The sequence below is a fragment of the Apteryx mantelli genome, chromosome 4, assembly GCF_036417845.1.
Source record: "Apteryx mantelli isolate bAptMan1 chromosome 4, bAptMan1.hap1, whole genome shotgun sequence".
Classification (NCBI taxonomy): domain Eukaryota; kingdom Metazoa; phylum Chordata; class Aves; order Apterygiformes; family Apterygidae; genus Apteryx; species Apteryx mantelli.
The window spans coordinates 77,113,965-77,130,417 of record NC_089981.1 but is presented as its reverse complement, the minus strand read 5'-3'; the positions used below and the strand labels follow the sequence as shown (position 1 = coordinate 77,130,417).

Below are 16,453 nucleotides of genomic sequence, written 5' to 3'. Positions count from 1 at the left end.
AATGTATTATTCTCAAGGCTGAAAAGTCAAGCCCTCAATAGTTGGGAAATACAAGAATTAAGAGCTGTATGTAAACTTAATTTGGTTTTCTGTGATTATGCTTTCTAATTCCATCCACAATCTCATCATTACACATTGTGTTTTTTCAAGGCACATCTGCCTGATTGAGTACTCACCTTTTAAATAGCTTTTCAGTATTTTGTTTGCTCATGTGGCTCCTGTGTCTCATCTTGTGCTCTTTTCAAAACCTGTTCTAAGACAGAATTATTGAACTTTCTCTCATACTTTTCATGCTGTTCATGTTAACATCTAACAGCTAAACAAACAGAAACAAACATGTTTCCAGGACACCTCTGTAACAAAAGGCAGTGCTTGTACATCCATTTTATATCTAGAGGACTGAGGAACAAAAGAATTTAAAATAAATAGTTCCTGCTTCTTTTGAGTTGCCAGTGGAAGACATTTTTTTCAGTGTATTTAGCACATTAGACATTCAAAGCACAGCTCCCAAAGACATGAAAGGCAATGGTGAAAGCTTAACACTTTTTCAATTCAGGCTCAGGTGAGAGACCCAGATAATGAGTAAAACATAATTAATCACCACACATGAATAGCTTGGCTCAAGTGACTTGCCTAGCATTGTAGACAACATCACAGGCTAGAGGTGGGGATGGAAGATAATTCTGCAAAAGTCTTATTACAGAGACCAGACTTTCTCTTCTGTACCCACCTTCCAACCTGTTGGCCTGCAGACCGTATATTTTTCACACTGCAGCCATAGCTCATTTTCACTACAGGTATGTTCCATAAAACTGAGCTCAGAATCCTGTGGAAATAACAGTGTGTGACTTTTAATTAAACCTTCCATCATAATATTTCATGGAAAAATTGCACAGAGAAGTGCATTTCTGGTGGTTCTGTCCCATTCTTTTTGTCGGTCTCTGTTACCCTTTCTTGGATTTCTCACACCAGTGTCCCTTTGCAGTCAGTCCCACTTTCTCCTTTCCTAATCCACATGTAATCTGTCCTTCTCTTTCCTTTTTTACAGCTGCACCACTGCTCTCACCTCTGTGACTACCGTGTCTCCTCTGACACTCTGTGGCTACCTGCTGGGCCTCTTTGCCTCTTTTCCCATCTAAGTGGCTCTTCATCCACCAATCTGCATCAATACATTTTCATACATTTTCAGTCATTACATCCTCCTCTTCCCCAAATCTGCTTGCTCACCTAGTCCCAGTTCATCTGCAGTATCTGGCCTTCTTGTAAAATCCAGAACCAGTCCTCTCTCTCCTGAGCCCTGAACTCCATCTGTTTCTAGGTCTCATTTCCTCACACATTAGATCTAGTCTCCCAACACAGCTAATCACTGGCTTTCAAGTCTACTTCTCATCATCCTAAACCTGATCTCCTCGTCTAGTAGTCCTGGTCTTCCTCTTGTTCCAGCTCCCACCTCAGAGTCTGATTACCTTTTTCAGACTCCGGTCTCATCCTCCCCTTGCAGACGTTGCACTCCAGTCCCTAGCCTGTAGCACGCAGTGCAAACAAAACCTGTTGGGGTCTTACCTGGTAAACTAAGAATTCTCTATTGAGCATGTCCAAATGACAATTTTTCAGAAACTTGCATCTTAGCCGGAAAAGAGCACATACTCATAAGGAAAGCAGAAAACGTGCCCTTAAGGAAACTTCAGCATATCCTGCCAAATTGCAAATCCCTGCTCTGTAGCTTGGGGTAGGGTAAAGTGTTTCAAAACACTGAAAAACATTTTTTTAAGATTACTCTAATTTTGGCCCAGACATGTGTCATCCATCTCCTCAATCTTTGAAATTGGTTGTGAATTTTGGCTGAAATGGTTACATAAACTTAAAGAGAATACCTTTCTGAGGCAGATATCTGGTGCAGAGAGTTCCAGCCTGAATAGTTATGTTAGGTTAAGTTCTAGCCTGTCTGCAAACAAGGTCTCATGATAGAAAGTATCTTGCAGCACTGAGGATAAGCAATACTGGAACAGCCCTGTCTGAAGTCATGGCGAATGGCAGGGTTATGTGAGCTAATAAGAGCATAGGAGTAGAAGATGAAGTGTCAGAGAAAGTGTTACAGAATACAGAAAAGAATGGAAAGAAGAAAAGGAGGAAAAAATGGGAATGACAGAAGCTGTGAGAAAGGAGAAGAGGGCTGGAACAGCAAGGAAAGTACAGGACAGAAAAAGACAGAAAAAAGAATTGCTCAGCTGACACTGAGTGTCGCACTCCTGAGGTTATTTTGCCACCCGCCTTAGGCTCAGCCATTCCTGCCCTGATGCCTTTAGCTGTGTGTTTCCCACTACTCCTCTGTGCTTGTTTGGAGAAGACAAGACTGATGCTGGTTCCTGGCAGTTGCTTTCACTTCAAGGCAGGTGTTCACCCCCCAGGGCCCATAGAGCTGAGCCTCTGCATGTCTCCAGACAGGCACATGGGCCTAGTGCATCCCTAAGAGTAATGCACCAGACGGCAGGTTAGGAAGGGAACTCGGCTCAGGCTCCCACAGAAGCCCAAACACACATGCGCGCTCATGCTGAGCTTTATCTTGCACACTGTGCAACAATGAAACCGAGCAGGAGTGGGATGACCCATTTGTTTGGTTGCCATGACAATGTGCTACCGAGCACAGAACGCTGCTCTGAGCAGCCTTACTGCTGACAATACCCTAAATAAATATAATGTAAAAGAATCGTCCATTGTCATTGCATTGCACTGCATTGACCTCCGCGAGGCGAGAGGTGCAGCTCGCGCACGGTGATACAGGTCCCTTGCTCAGAATATAGCGTTTCTTTGAAGAGAGATTGTTTTATTCAAGAGAGACTCAATGAACTAGATGGGGATTAATTTACTTATTTGAAATCAGAAGAGTCATTTAATTTTTAGTGCTAGCATAATACTACAAAATACATAAGGAAAGCCAATAGTGAGTTATAGACACAGGGCAGAACTGTATGCACATTGCAGCAGAAAGAAAAATGTTTTCTCTGGAGTGGAAACTGCTGACATCTGTAAGTGGGTAAGCATTAAAATCATGTAAAGATATGCCTGAGGTCTGATTTAGAACAGTGGGTAAAGACACTTCTGTATCTGACACAGAGGAGGACAGGCAGTGCTTGCTCTGCCTACTATGAGGAACTACCTCTGCCTATGCAGAAAGGAAAAATGCTTCACCACTAGCTTATTATCCCCCAAAGATAAATTAGCTTTGTTTTTTTAGAGAAATATTGGCTTCTCAAATTCAGATCACCCAAGATATATGCCTCGAAGGGCTTTACTCTTTGAGGCATTTTCTGTGCTCAACACTTAATGTTGCAGCTCGTTACGAGACAAAGGAGACTTTTTTCTTAAAATTCTTGCTTTGCTACAGAAGTGCTTATGATACAATTATTATTACTATTATTAATGATGAGAATAATAATTTGTATTGCTGTAGTACTTAGGAATTCAAATCAAGAATCTTGCTCTAACATACCAGACTCTGTACCTACTTGCCTGTTTTTATTTAAGCTGCTATACTCACTTTTTTCAGACTGCATGTCAGTGAGGAGTGAGTATATAATGTGTCCCCCTGGACCAGATGTAATTTCTTTCTGTTCAAGAGATCTGGAGATGTATATCTGTTCCTGTCATAGGGACGGATGTGCTTTATAACTCTTTGTAGCCTTGACAAGAGCAGCTCCTAGCAACAGGTGACTTTCTGGTCTAATACTCTTGGAACGCGTCTCTCCCCTCCCTGCGTGTTTGCTGCTAACTGAACAAGTTCAGCTCTGTTCAGAATCTGTGGGCCAATTTCTGCTCAAAGCGACTCAAAGGCAATGTCAAAGCAAAGTGTTGCTTACACCTTCCACTCAGAACAAGTCATTCAAAGGCGAGATGAAACAATGAAGACTTGCACATGGGTTTCTCCCTCGTCTACATCACCATTTTTGCTCACAGGTTCTTGAAGAAGGCAGAGCTTCTGAGCATGTTTTTGGGGGAATTTAATTCTGAGGGAATTTTCTATTTTTAATATGGTGGTAAATGCAGAAGTGAGAAAATTTACTAGGGGGTTACCAAAAACAGGTGATATCAGAAACATTTGCTGTCTTTTTAAAATATGATAATTGATTTTCTAGACAGCTGAAAGGAGGGCAAGGCCATCTGTCTGGATATCAGCAAAGCACACAAGTTAACTTTGGAATTAAAGTGCACGAGCTGTAATCTGGATAAGAAATTGGTTAAAGAGGAGATGGTAATCGGAAAAGTAGAAAGAGAAAGTATCTGACTGGAGGGAGGGAGGTTATTAGTGGACTTCCTTTTGGGTATTTTTACAGGTCAGCCTTGTTTAATATTTTCATTAATGATCTTTGTTCAACAAATAGAAATCACTGCTGAGGAAATCACTGATGATGTAAATGGTCAAGGTCTCATCAGTGCAAAGGAAGATGAGAGAGAAGGAAGCGAATAAATTAGTAGAAGATGAAATAAGATGGAATTCAATCAAATGGCATCCAAATTTGTGCATTTGAGGACTCAAGTGAAGAAATCCTTTTAAAAGACAGGAGCCTGTCTTTTTTGTCATTTATAGGAAATGACTGAGGAGAAGGACCTGACTACAGCATAATAGTGGATCACATAATAATAACTGATTACTGTTGCCAGTGTCACACAGTTGCTTAGAAAAATAGGCAAGTATGGATCCTGCAAGATCTTGTTAATGTGCAGTGTCCCCTTCCCACCACCCCAACCACTCAGTTACGTACTGTGTACAGGGCTAGTTACCCAGAAAGAGGAAATCACACTGAAAGAGATGCAGAGAAAAGGGAATGGAGAGATCGGTAGATTAGCAGATATGATTAGAAGCTGGAAGAGACTGTCTAGCTCAGCCTAGTTGACAGCAGCTGCTGTCAATAAGTATATCACTGAGGAAAGAGAGGAATTATCTGTGCAGAGGGCAACACTGGCACAAAAACAAATTCGTTTAAACTGGACATCAATTAAATTTGGCTGGAAATTAGAAGACTGTTTATAACAAAGTAGCGAACAGCCTTTTAGAAGTATCAAAAGCAAATAAAACACTTTGAACTGGATGTTGGTATCTTCATGAAGGCATCTTCTGGAGCCATTGGTGGAGGTGGTAGTATTCAGTGATCCAGAATCTATCTTCCAGGTCTATCATTCTACATTTCTTTTTTCTGGTATTGTCACCTATATGTAGCCTTTACAAGTTATCTAAACTTCCCTAATATAATTGGTACCAATACAGACTGTGCCTTTCACTTGTCCAGAAATGGATCCAGACATCCACTGAAATCTTCTCCTGTTGTCTGGTAGAAAAGATACCATTTTAAAATTGTGTTTGGCCTCTGTCCTTAGCATATGTCTTAGAGCCATAAACCTTTCTCCTGATGGCCTTGTTGTGTGAAAAACAATAAAAATTCTATTGCAGATGCAAGCTGAAATTCAAGCAAATACAGAATCTCTTCCCATTTTAAGATTGGCTTTTTTCTTATCATTCTGGTAATTATCAAGTCCTTATAGTAGCAGGTTCCAAGTATTTAAAAATAGGAAATCTCTCTCACTCTTTCCTTTTTATGACTGTTGGATAAAACAATTAATTAATTTGTTTATGTCTGCATGTATAGGATTAATGAGAGTGCCTTGTGTATGTATAAATAAATGACTGAAGGAAAACTAAGTCATTTAAATGAGTGTTACTTTTGGCCATGAAAATTACAAAACTGAAGGTTAATTTTGTTGCCAAGAACTGCTCAAAAACTTAATCTCTTTGATCTCATTCATTCACAAGCCTCCACATTTTGTCTTAACAGTTTCAAGATAGGTAGGACAGCCATTATGAGAGGTTGTTGTGGACTAAAGATGATTTACCAAATTCCTAGTCTTTTTTCACAGAGGGCTTTCCCCTTTGGAAATTAGAGCTACTATCTCTGAGGTGGATGCAGTCTGGAATATTTGGTGTTCCCCATTAATAGCATATTCTCATTTAGCTCTTCATTATTTGCCCATCTCATGCAGTCTCCCACACACAATGTAGTTTTGGTGTATTCTTCTACAGAAGTGAGACATTAAAACTTTTTAAATGATGCACAGATAGGAAGCACAAATTAGAAAGCAGCATCTAGCTTTCTGGATAACGCTGTGCTGTTTCTTCAAATGAAAGTCCAGGGTTCACATACAGAGAACCTAGTAACAGATGTTCTGTCCTGAGATTTAAGTTGGTGGGCGGAAGAATCAGTGAGAGGAAGCATACAGCATCTGAAAAAGAACAAGTACCTGAGAGCGTCAAATAAATATTTACTTGCAAATTTGAAAGCAAAAGCTAATGACTAAATAACCATAAACTGTTTTGCCAGAGTCATACTGGAAGCATTCTCTATTCCACAGGAACTATTGTAGTTAAATTCATTCCTGAAGCATCTTTGAAACATCATTTTTCCTTCTGAACTGTGCTTGGGAGACATGAGAAATCAAATTAGACCCTTTAATAGGGTATAGGGGAAGAACAGTATTTTGAAGGGACCCTAAATTGGCTAGAGTTTTGAGATGGCTCTGCCTGGATCTTCTCCTATAGTGTGTCCCAAAGAAGACTGAAAGCGTTTTAAACTCAAATAAACCAGGTTTTATGGGAATATAAACTAGAATATTAACTTTAAAATAGAGAAAACTGGAAGTGACTGCATAGAAAAGAATAGAAATAGATAGACAAATTCACCCTTTATATGTCTAGAAACAGAAGAAGGAAGGGCAAGGAGGACTTTGAAGAACAAGTAGCAAAAGTAATCAAAACTACAAATAAGTACTTATTCATGCACATCAGAAACAAAAAGCCTGTCAGAAAATTTGTAGGATCCACTTATGATCAGGATACGGAAGACACGCTCAGAGAAGACAAACCAATTCCAAAGGTGTTAGACACTTCTTTTGCATCAGTGTTCACTGTAGAAGAAATCAGAGATATTCCTATTCCCAAACCATTCTTTATGGGGGACTCATTATAAATTGAAGTGATGCTGAACGGTTTCTGGAACAGCCTGATAAAATGAATAGCAACAAATCATCAGGACCAAAGGGTATTCGCTCACAAGATCCAAAGGAAGTCAAGGATGAAATAGTTGAATTGCTAATAGTGGTGTATAACCTCTCACTTAAATTGCATTGGTATCAGAGGACTCAGGGGTGACATTAAGATGCCAATTTTTAAAAAAAACATTTCCAGGGCAGACATAGGGATCTACAGGCTATCTAGCCTAATGGCTGTACAGAGCAAATTAGTAGAAACTATATTAAAGAACAGAATTAGTGGACATCTGGTACATACAATTTAATTGACAAGAGTCAGAATATGTTTTTGTGAAGGAGTCAATATGTTTTTTTTTTTTGTAAAGGGAAGCCTTGCATTACAAATCTTTTAGAGTTCTTCCCAGAGGTCAATAAAAACAAGGATAAAGATGACCTAACTGATAAAGTCTTCTTGGATTTTCAGGATGCTTTTGATACAGTCTCTCACAAAAGTTTTTTACTGGAAGTTTGCAGCCATGATGTGGGAGGAAAGATCCTCACATGGGGAAATGTTTAAAAGATGAGACAACAGAGGGCAAGAGTCAGTTTCTGTGATAAATCAAGTCACCAGCAGAGTTCTTGAATCTGTTCCACATATTCACAAATGCCCTGGAAAAGGAGGTTAGCACCAAGGTAAAAAACTTTTCTGATGAAACGTTTGGCCCCCAATTCTTTCCATCACCTCAGAGTCCCAGATTTCTGCTTCCTGTTCCTCTAAAGAGTTTCTCCATCTGTGCATGGGCTGCAGGCTCTCTGCTCTGTGCTGAAACACTCTCAACTCTCTTGTGCCACATTCTGCGCTACAGAAGCTCCACTTCCATAAGCTAACTTATCCCCTGAGAAGCAGGAAACTTCTCCCACCTTCTAGAGGAGTCCACCTTGCCCAGTGGTGGATGGAACATAACATAAAAAAAGAATAAGCAGCTAAAACAGAACGCGTCCATTGTTGCCATGGAAAAAAGTGAACATCCCTGCTGGCAAGCAAACTGCTTAGCAGAAAAGCTCTGGAATCACCTGCTGCCACCTCACAAGTGGAAGCATCCTTAGTCGGCTCAAAGACACAAAGGCTCTTTAGACATCGACTGCCCCACAACATGCTGGCATAACAGATGTCTTAGGAAAACAAGGAAAAAAAAGTATGCTTTGCTCAGGGACATGAGAGAGGGACACTGTGCTATGCTGATGAACAACTGAAGAATGCCCCTTAATAACCAGAACCAATTAAAAAGTTGTTAGGCTTTTCTAACTTACACTCAAGGCCAGGGCAGCTTAAGAATTTTAGAGCTGCAGCCAGGCTCCCTCTATTGAGCAGATCTTGTGATGTCAAGGAATCCAGCCCTTTATTTCCTCAATGGGAGTCTATTGGAGCTTTCACTATACTGTTACATTTACATCCCATTTAGATGGCTTTCTGGTAACAAAAAGGTGTGGTTGAATTTATATGACAGTCTCTGTTAGGTGGTACATATCAATACAGCTTTTTTTCCCCCGTAATTTTAGTCATCTCCCTATCTCAGATGGTTGCAGTTATTTTCTTACCATCCACAGAGTTTTGTTACATCATTTGTTACATCAATGTTACATCATTAAAGCACATGAATTTTCATCATTCATCTCTGCAATTCACTACAGTCTTATCAGAACCTTCAGTGTGTCAGGCACTCTGGGGCTCAAACTTGTTTGTTCTCTTGCTTCTCTGTGAGAAACAGTACAAGTGTCTTTTCATTGTTTTGCAACTTTTATTTTACAGTTTTAGTTTTGTCTATAAATTGTTGGCGATCTCATTTAGATGTTCCCAGAGGTGTTTATCCTCAAAATAATTAAAATACCAATCCACCACCGGTCTTAAAATAAAAATAGCTATAATGGATCAGTCTGGAGATCCGTAGTGTCTAACAGTATAAGAAACAGGATAGGCATTGGTGTGACACCATGTGAGTGAAAGGGTAGGTCCTAAGATCATGTACAGCAGCTCCTTCAAATGTGATGGGGATTAGCCAATTTGTACAACATAAGAATTTGTCCCATGTTCTTTGGAATTAGGTTGTGGACAGCTCCAGAGGAATATATTGACTAGAAACATAGGAAGATCTCAGTCTTCGCTGGAGAAGAATGAAGAGTTTGAGATCTCTATAGGAAATACTGGAGGAAATGGAGTTTGGTGAACATAAAGATCTAATTCATTGAAGATTTGGATTAAGTTCAGGCAAAATAAACAGTTACTCTTGATTATGGCATAAGAATACACCAATAAATGTTATTGTGATATTTCTGTCCTAATACAAGACACCCTAAGAAAGTAGAGTGGAGTAAGTTTCAATTAGTGCAATTAAAAGGGTAAGTATAGAAGATTTATAAGCAGAAATACAATTGCTCACCCTACTTGGAACTGGTATTTTTGGAGAAAAACTCATATTTATCCTATAAAAGGTCTGCAGAATCACTGAGCAGCCTCATAGCCTTACATTCCCGGAACATTGGAGAGGCAACTCTCTCTGATCTGAGGAAATAAAACTCTGCGGATGGATGTTGTGGAGCATGGAACTGTTTTGTTTGTCTGGATCAGTATACTAGGTTCCTCATTGTGGCACCCAAGTGCCTTTTGCAACTAAATTGCAAACTAAGTAATATGGCTATTATCTGTCATATGTTTTTTTATCTTCTCTAAGGAGGACAATCCATGTCTTACAATGGAGTTTTGAAAGTCATTTATCAGTTATACCGTTATTTTAGAGAAGACAAGGATAAAGACATGTGCCTGGTACTTACACTGGAAAACAATGAGATTTGTGAGGGAGTTCTTGGATGCATCCAATCCACAAGCAGATGTTGCCCCATGATGAAAAGACGTCTTCACCTGTTGTCAGGAAAATTTCCTTGGAAGCACTCAGAAACAGTAATTCCTGTCTAAATTAGCACTTCCTCAATTGATACTCTTCAAGGACTGGGATATAGAGTTCTTGAAATATGAATGACTCAGCATTCAAATTCATTCCAACAATGAAAACAACTTTTTCTAAAAGACAATCTATTACTTGGCGGCAATGTCAGCAGGCTTATGATGTGTTACTGATCACATTACTTTACTAGTCACCAGGGAGAGATTTTTGTATGAAACAAGATTTCAATTCAAATATAAAATTGAAATTTAATTTGAAAAATAGCCCTGTTTTTTTTTTTACTGGAAGGATTCATGAGTACTGGAGCCAAAAACAGGCTATTTTCATTGGTTGACTTTAAAAACAATGCACACAAAATGGTCATTTAAAAGCAAAAGGCAATAAAAAGCATTTCACTTAATTTATTCATCCCTGTGTGCTCAGTTAGCTGCTGTGAAACATCATTTGCTTTTAGTAGGAAGCCACAGGTGTTGAACCAATTGCTACAGTAGCTTTATGAGAAATCGCTGGGAGTTGGGGAACACTTTCTGTTTCACAGCAGGCCTGGCCTTTAATTTGAGCAACTGACACACAGTGGCCAGAGGAAGATACAGTGCACCTTTGATTTCAGCCAGCTTTCCTGAGGCATGTGCACATGAGCGCATGGATAAAGAGGACAAAGGAAGGAAAGAGCAGCAGTTGTAAGGCACCACGGGCTCATTTCTGGCCCATGGCAAGCTCCACCTTGGCTTTGCTGAGGCAGGAGGCAGACCAAGGGCAACACTGGGCCAGATGTCTGCCTCCTTTACTGGTGAGGAGAGCAAGGGGCCAGCACAGCTCCAACATCACCACTGCCAAAGCTCTGTTAGGCATCATTTCATCACCTCAGGATAAGTAAGACTGTGGTATCCCTTTCAAATTGGACGTTCACCCCCAATCTTCACCCATAGGTAGTTCTTCAAAGGCTCAGGAGAACAACTGGACCTCTGCTGTGAGAAGTGTGAAGCTGGACCAGAAGAAAGAGGAAAAGGAAGATTTGTGCTGCTTTGGGGAAGCCTCCCCGAAGGTGCTGGATGAGTAGGGGTGGATTTTGTTTGTGTGAAGATGGACGTTCTTAAGAGGAGGAAGGGTTCTCCCTCGTGACCTCAGCTCCTTGGAAGGCAGTGACAGAGCTAGTGTGTGTTTTTTATTTAGTGGCCTCAGTTGCTCTGTTCCTCCTCTTCCCATGTGTGATTAAAGACTGCCTGAGAGTTGGCTTACCAAAATGATTGTGGCAGTCGTTTGTTTGGACTGGAAGTGAGAGCAACCAGCAAACCTCTACATCCTGGGGCCAGTGGAGGAAGGGAGAGATTCAAAGAGAAACACTGTTTTTGTGCTTGCCAATGATTCTTTTACATCTATGGAGACTCTCTAAAGACTGATTTAGGGCAACTGTAGGCTCCCTTCCAGGCACCTGATCTCTAGCAATTCATCCCTATATTCTGTGCTGATCTATAGCTGAGCACAGCAAAATTATCCTCAGTGAAGTAAATGGCACTACTGGGGACGTAAAAACCTGAATTGTCTTCTGCAAAGCAACCCCCAAAATGAAGTGGAGAGTAGAAACACAAATGAACTTATTCTTCTCAAAAAAAAAAAAAAAAAAAAAGATAAAAAGAGGAACCTTCTACAATACCAAAAGTTTGGATGACGCAGAAACTCAATTCTTGGTTTAGTCTTTTAATAAATACACAAAACCGTTGAGGATATTGGCTCTGTTTCCTGAGGAAATCCAGGGTGCTCTTAACAATTCCTGTGTATTGCCAGGCTGACATGAAAACTGAACGGCCAAATAATGTAATAGCCTTCTCTCTATACATGCAAATGGAACAAATAAGTAACCCTTTGAAATCGGGTCTTTTAGGAATGGCTGAAAATTTCAACTGAAGCATTTTTGGTGGAAGAAAATGATTTTCTACCAAGCAAAAATGTCTGCTTTCTCAAAAACTTTCTATTTTCATTATAAACCTGAAAATGGCCCAAAATTAGAGAAAAATTTGGCCAAGATTTGAAATTATTTTTAGTTTTCATGTTTATTTTTACAGAAAATTGAAATAGTCTGCAATAATTCTCCTATTTTTCAACTAACTGTACTATATTTTAACCAAGTCACTTCTTGTAAAATGATAAAGCAATTCCAGCCACTCTAAAGAAATTAATGATTTTGATTCATTATGGCAACAAATAGTTTGTGACATCCAAGTCTGAGATGATATCTAAAACATTATTTCACATGTGCAACAAAGAAGAATTACAGAGGTGTATGAGACAAATAAAAACCCTTACCAGGATAACTGTTGTCAATTCTTATCCTTCTAGCTGCATGCACGTACTCCATATGGAATTTCTTGGTGTTTTAAAATGCAACGTGCCTGGTCTACTGCTGTGATAATAGATTTATTTAAATTTCCTATTGTGATTTATTCAGCCCTGTTCTCTAAAACAATTATACAAATTATACAGTTAAAAAAAAGCCCTCAAGGCAGTATAAAGTAATGTTATGGGTTCCATTAAATTTCACTGAAATGGGTGGACTGTTATAACCACAAGCCTTTAACGTAATGTCAAAAACATGTTAAGATCCTTTAAAAAAATTAGAAGAGAATCATCCACCATAAATTCAGGTCTTTTACTGCATAAAGTGTATATGCAGTAGCATGTAAAGATATCTGAGCTAGGTTTAACAAGCTAACTAGCACGCTAGGAAGAGTTGCTCCCTGCCAACGCATCACTGCGCCAAGGCTAAGTTATCCTGGTTGGTCTATCGCAAAGGGTCTGACAGGCACCACACAGGCAAGCGTGGGACTCCAGGTGGTGCAGCCCATAGAAGAGGGGTTGCACCCTGAGTGCAGCACGGCTGGAGCCACCGCACTGCAGGGTTGTTGTAGCCTGGGGGCACACCCTCTAATGACCCCATGATCGATAAGACCAGACAAAGGAGAAGTGACACCGCAGACCCACGCCGTAGACATCTCGGCGCTGTGGAGCCATTCCCTCAGAACGACCTGTTAATGGGCGCGTTGTTACCCAGGGAGCAGGGCTGTGGGCTGAGCACGAAGTCACCTGCTGATGTGGACGCTGCTATTGACTAGAGCCATGCAGCTTTGGTACAGCTGTGGGCTGGTGTTGTTCTGACTGGGTATAAAAGAGAGTAAGTCATAAAGGTTGGTGTGGACTTGGACCCACCGTCAGCTGGCCTGTGGACCTGAGGACCCACCCGTCAGCAGGGACACCCCTGATGTCAACAGCATGGTGAGGAGAAACCGGGGAAAGTTAGACGGGAAGGGGTGGCCCATAAGGGGCGAGAGCAGTCACTGTACCATGCACATGTTGCTTGAGAATCTGGGGAAAAATGTACTGGAGGGGTGGCCCATAAAGGGTGAGGGGTCTCTGTACCATGCACCCGTGATTGAACTGTAGAGCTCTGACATGTATATATATTTTCAGTTCTATTATATTTCTAGTTTTGCTATACTGTTAGCTTTGTTATAACCTCTTATCTCTAATAAATTCTCACCCTTGACAAATGATGATCTCTTGATCTCTTAGTACAACTAACTCCGGAATTCAAAAGAATCCCGGATGCCCCTCTAGTGGTGCATCACAGGGTCAGAAGGATTTTTGCTGGCAATTGGCTTGAGCAGGTCTGTGAGAGAGAAGCAAAGAAGGGCTGAGCAGCCAGCCCAGAAGGAAGGCTGCTGGAGGACCTAGCTATCAGTCTAAGCTAGCCTTAGGAGTCTGGTCAAGAGCAGAAGGTTAAAAATGCTGCTTTTTGGGCTCAGTGCTGACTGTAGGAGGTGTGGAAGAGCTAGCAAGGGCAGATGGTCCTGTTAGGGCCTCCTGGGTTTAGAAACAGTACTTTCTACATGCCTACTAAAAGAATGGGGAAGAATCAAAGAAACAACTGACTCCATCACCATTCCTTTTTCTCACTGAAATCTTCAGAATTCATGAACTTTTGGCTAGCTATTTTGGATAAAGGGATAAAGGTAAATATTAAGATAAGAATTATAAGACAGGCTCATTATATTCTTCAATATAAAAGGTAATAAATGGCTCCTTCAGCTCTGATTAATGTCTTGTAAAAGAGTTTCAAATAGTCAGAAGAAATTAATACTACATCATGATATAGAAGTTGTACAACTTTGTACTGAATTTTTTTAATGTTCCTAAACTAGAAAACTTTCCAAATACGTTTGATAACTACCAACTGAAATATTATTTTCATTCATTCTCACTGAGGGATACTGAGGATGGAAAAAATGAATTACTTTCTTATGTTTAACAATTTATTTGCTCTGCAGAAAAGTAGATGTTTTGAAATTGGGTCCACACTGAAAGTTAGCAGGCTTCATATTATATCCCTCTATATAAAGTCTTGTGCTTAACATAGGCATAGGGTTTTTGCATGTATGCAACTTATTTCAGGATTTCCTGTTGCCCTTCCCTATGACCTGGAGCTACTTTGAGCTATGCAAGGACTAAGGGAGGAAAACAGTCCTAGTGGGGATAGCTAATGGCAGGAAGGGAGGGAACAGAAGTACCTGATCAGACACATTTCATTCCTTCTTTAGCCTATGACCTAACATACAGTTAAGTGAACCAAGAACATCCATAATTGTTCCACTGGGTTATGAAAAAAGAGAAACCTGTGCCGTAGTTTATACAGGGCCTGGTTGCCCTTGAACATTATTACTGTTACACACAGCTCCTGAAGAGTCAACTCCTACAACTTGGTTTAGATAAACACCAGGCAGCTTTGAAAGACAGATGAGGCCACATAATATGTTAGTTCTAGTTCAGGACCATGTTACAGTCTCTGCAGAAATCCACTGCTACAAGTATCCCTCTCTTTCCCATTGGCCTGGATTGGAGACCAGATTTCAGAGTCCAGCATGGCCTAAGAGTTACCAAACTTGGGCTGTGGTGCACCAAAGGAGGCAGTGAGATGGGATGTAGAAGAATACAAGAGGAGCAGTAGGAGTTTATTGAGTTTGACGCTCACTTGTTTAACTGTTTTTAACAACAGGTTTATCATGGTAATAATCGTCCTATTATGATACATAATGAGAAGAGACCTCATATTCACATCACTTTGGATCCCTTCTTTGGTCTCAAATTCCTGACATATTTTTGAAATCTTTGGCAGTTACAATCTTTGCCACTGCTCCTGGGTCAGATTTCTCAGTAGACACACTCTAGTTCCGGCAGATATTGCAGCCTTTATGTATTTTCCTTCCTCACAAATTCCGCATCAATTTCATTAACACTGGTTCAACAGCCTGTACTGGCAAATCCTGTTTCTTTGGAACTGTGGTGTACTACTGCGTGTCAGAGCTCCATGCTACTGTGAGCACCTTACATCAATCTTGTTCAATGTCTTTGGGCTGAGTACTAATTGGCTGGATTAAATCTTCTTTCCCATTTCCTTTTTCCCTCCTCCATTACCAATCTCCTTTGCTTTCCTATTCTCTCCTTCCTCCCACCTTCTTTAGGTCTCCTTCCCAGATCCAAATAATGGTTTCTCCATTTTTCAAGTATTGCCTCTACCAAATTTTCATCTTCTACTTGTCTTCTGGAAGCCACTTGAGTACTTACATACCAGAGTGTTCCGCTGACGGTGGGCTGTGTCAGAGGAAATTCCAGCTCCCTGCTTGTAGCTGCCCAGTTGGCAGTAGGAAGCTTCTGCGCACCATATGCAAGTGCTTGAACTGACAGCCACAGCCTGGAAGGCCAAGCACCAACTACCCTTCTTCAGGCTTTAATCTGCCAGCTCCTGCTCAAACTTAACCCAGCCAATGGGATGGAAAGAAAGAAACACATCAACATACCTGAAACTATGTGCTGGAAATGTAGATTCCTTTTAAAATAAGATGCTCACTGAAGGAGAATCAGAGAGTGGTTTATTTCATGGCTCTTTTTGATTCATCTTTTTCTTCTAATGGATATTTCTTTCTTTAGGCTTACAGGGTGACAGATTCATTTGCATGCTGGAATAAGCGATAATAAATTAGCTGCCTAAATCCCTGCTTCCTAGTCTAGTGAGAAAATAAGAGACGTGCTCATTTACATTTTATGCAGCCTCTGGATAAGAACAAAGTATTCAGAATCAATGAACAGCTCTTAGACTTCAGTATGGAACTCCTTAGCTTCCTTAAAACAACCAGTGTCCAAAAGGCTTGCTAGAGAAAATCTTACTAAGACCAAGGACTGCCTTGCACACACATCACTGTAAAAGAGCCATTCTTATGCCTATAAGCAATTCTTTTTGTGCACTTGCAAATGGCCAGAGTCTTGGCTGCAATGGAATAAACATTGCTGCTCTCTGAATCTTCTGCTAACACACTTAGGATTCATGAGTCTACAGCCTGGCTATGGATAAACCCTAGAACAGATACTCAGGACTTTTTCTCTTCTTTTCATTGTACCATTCATGCTCATAAATATTATACTGTTTT

The 16,453-nt window shown here is 40.4% G+C and overlaps 1 long non-coding RNA gene across 1 annotated transcript; it reads right to left on the bottom strand.

The window, feature by feature from the left end:
* Nucleotides 1–223: 223 nt before the first annotated feature.
* On the bottom strand, nucleotides 224–12,292 carry LOC136992003 (uncharacterized). Its single transcript, XR_010884035.1, has 3 exons — nucleotides 12,282–12,292; nucleotides 731–826; nucleotides 224–248 (listed from the first exon to the last, which is right to left on the bottom strand). It is a non-coding gene; the product is annotated as an uncharacterized lncRNA (long non-coding RNA).
* Between the last annotated feature and the right edge of the window lie 4,161 nt (nucleotides 12,293–16,453).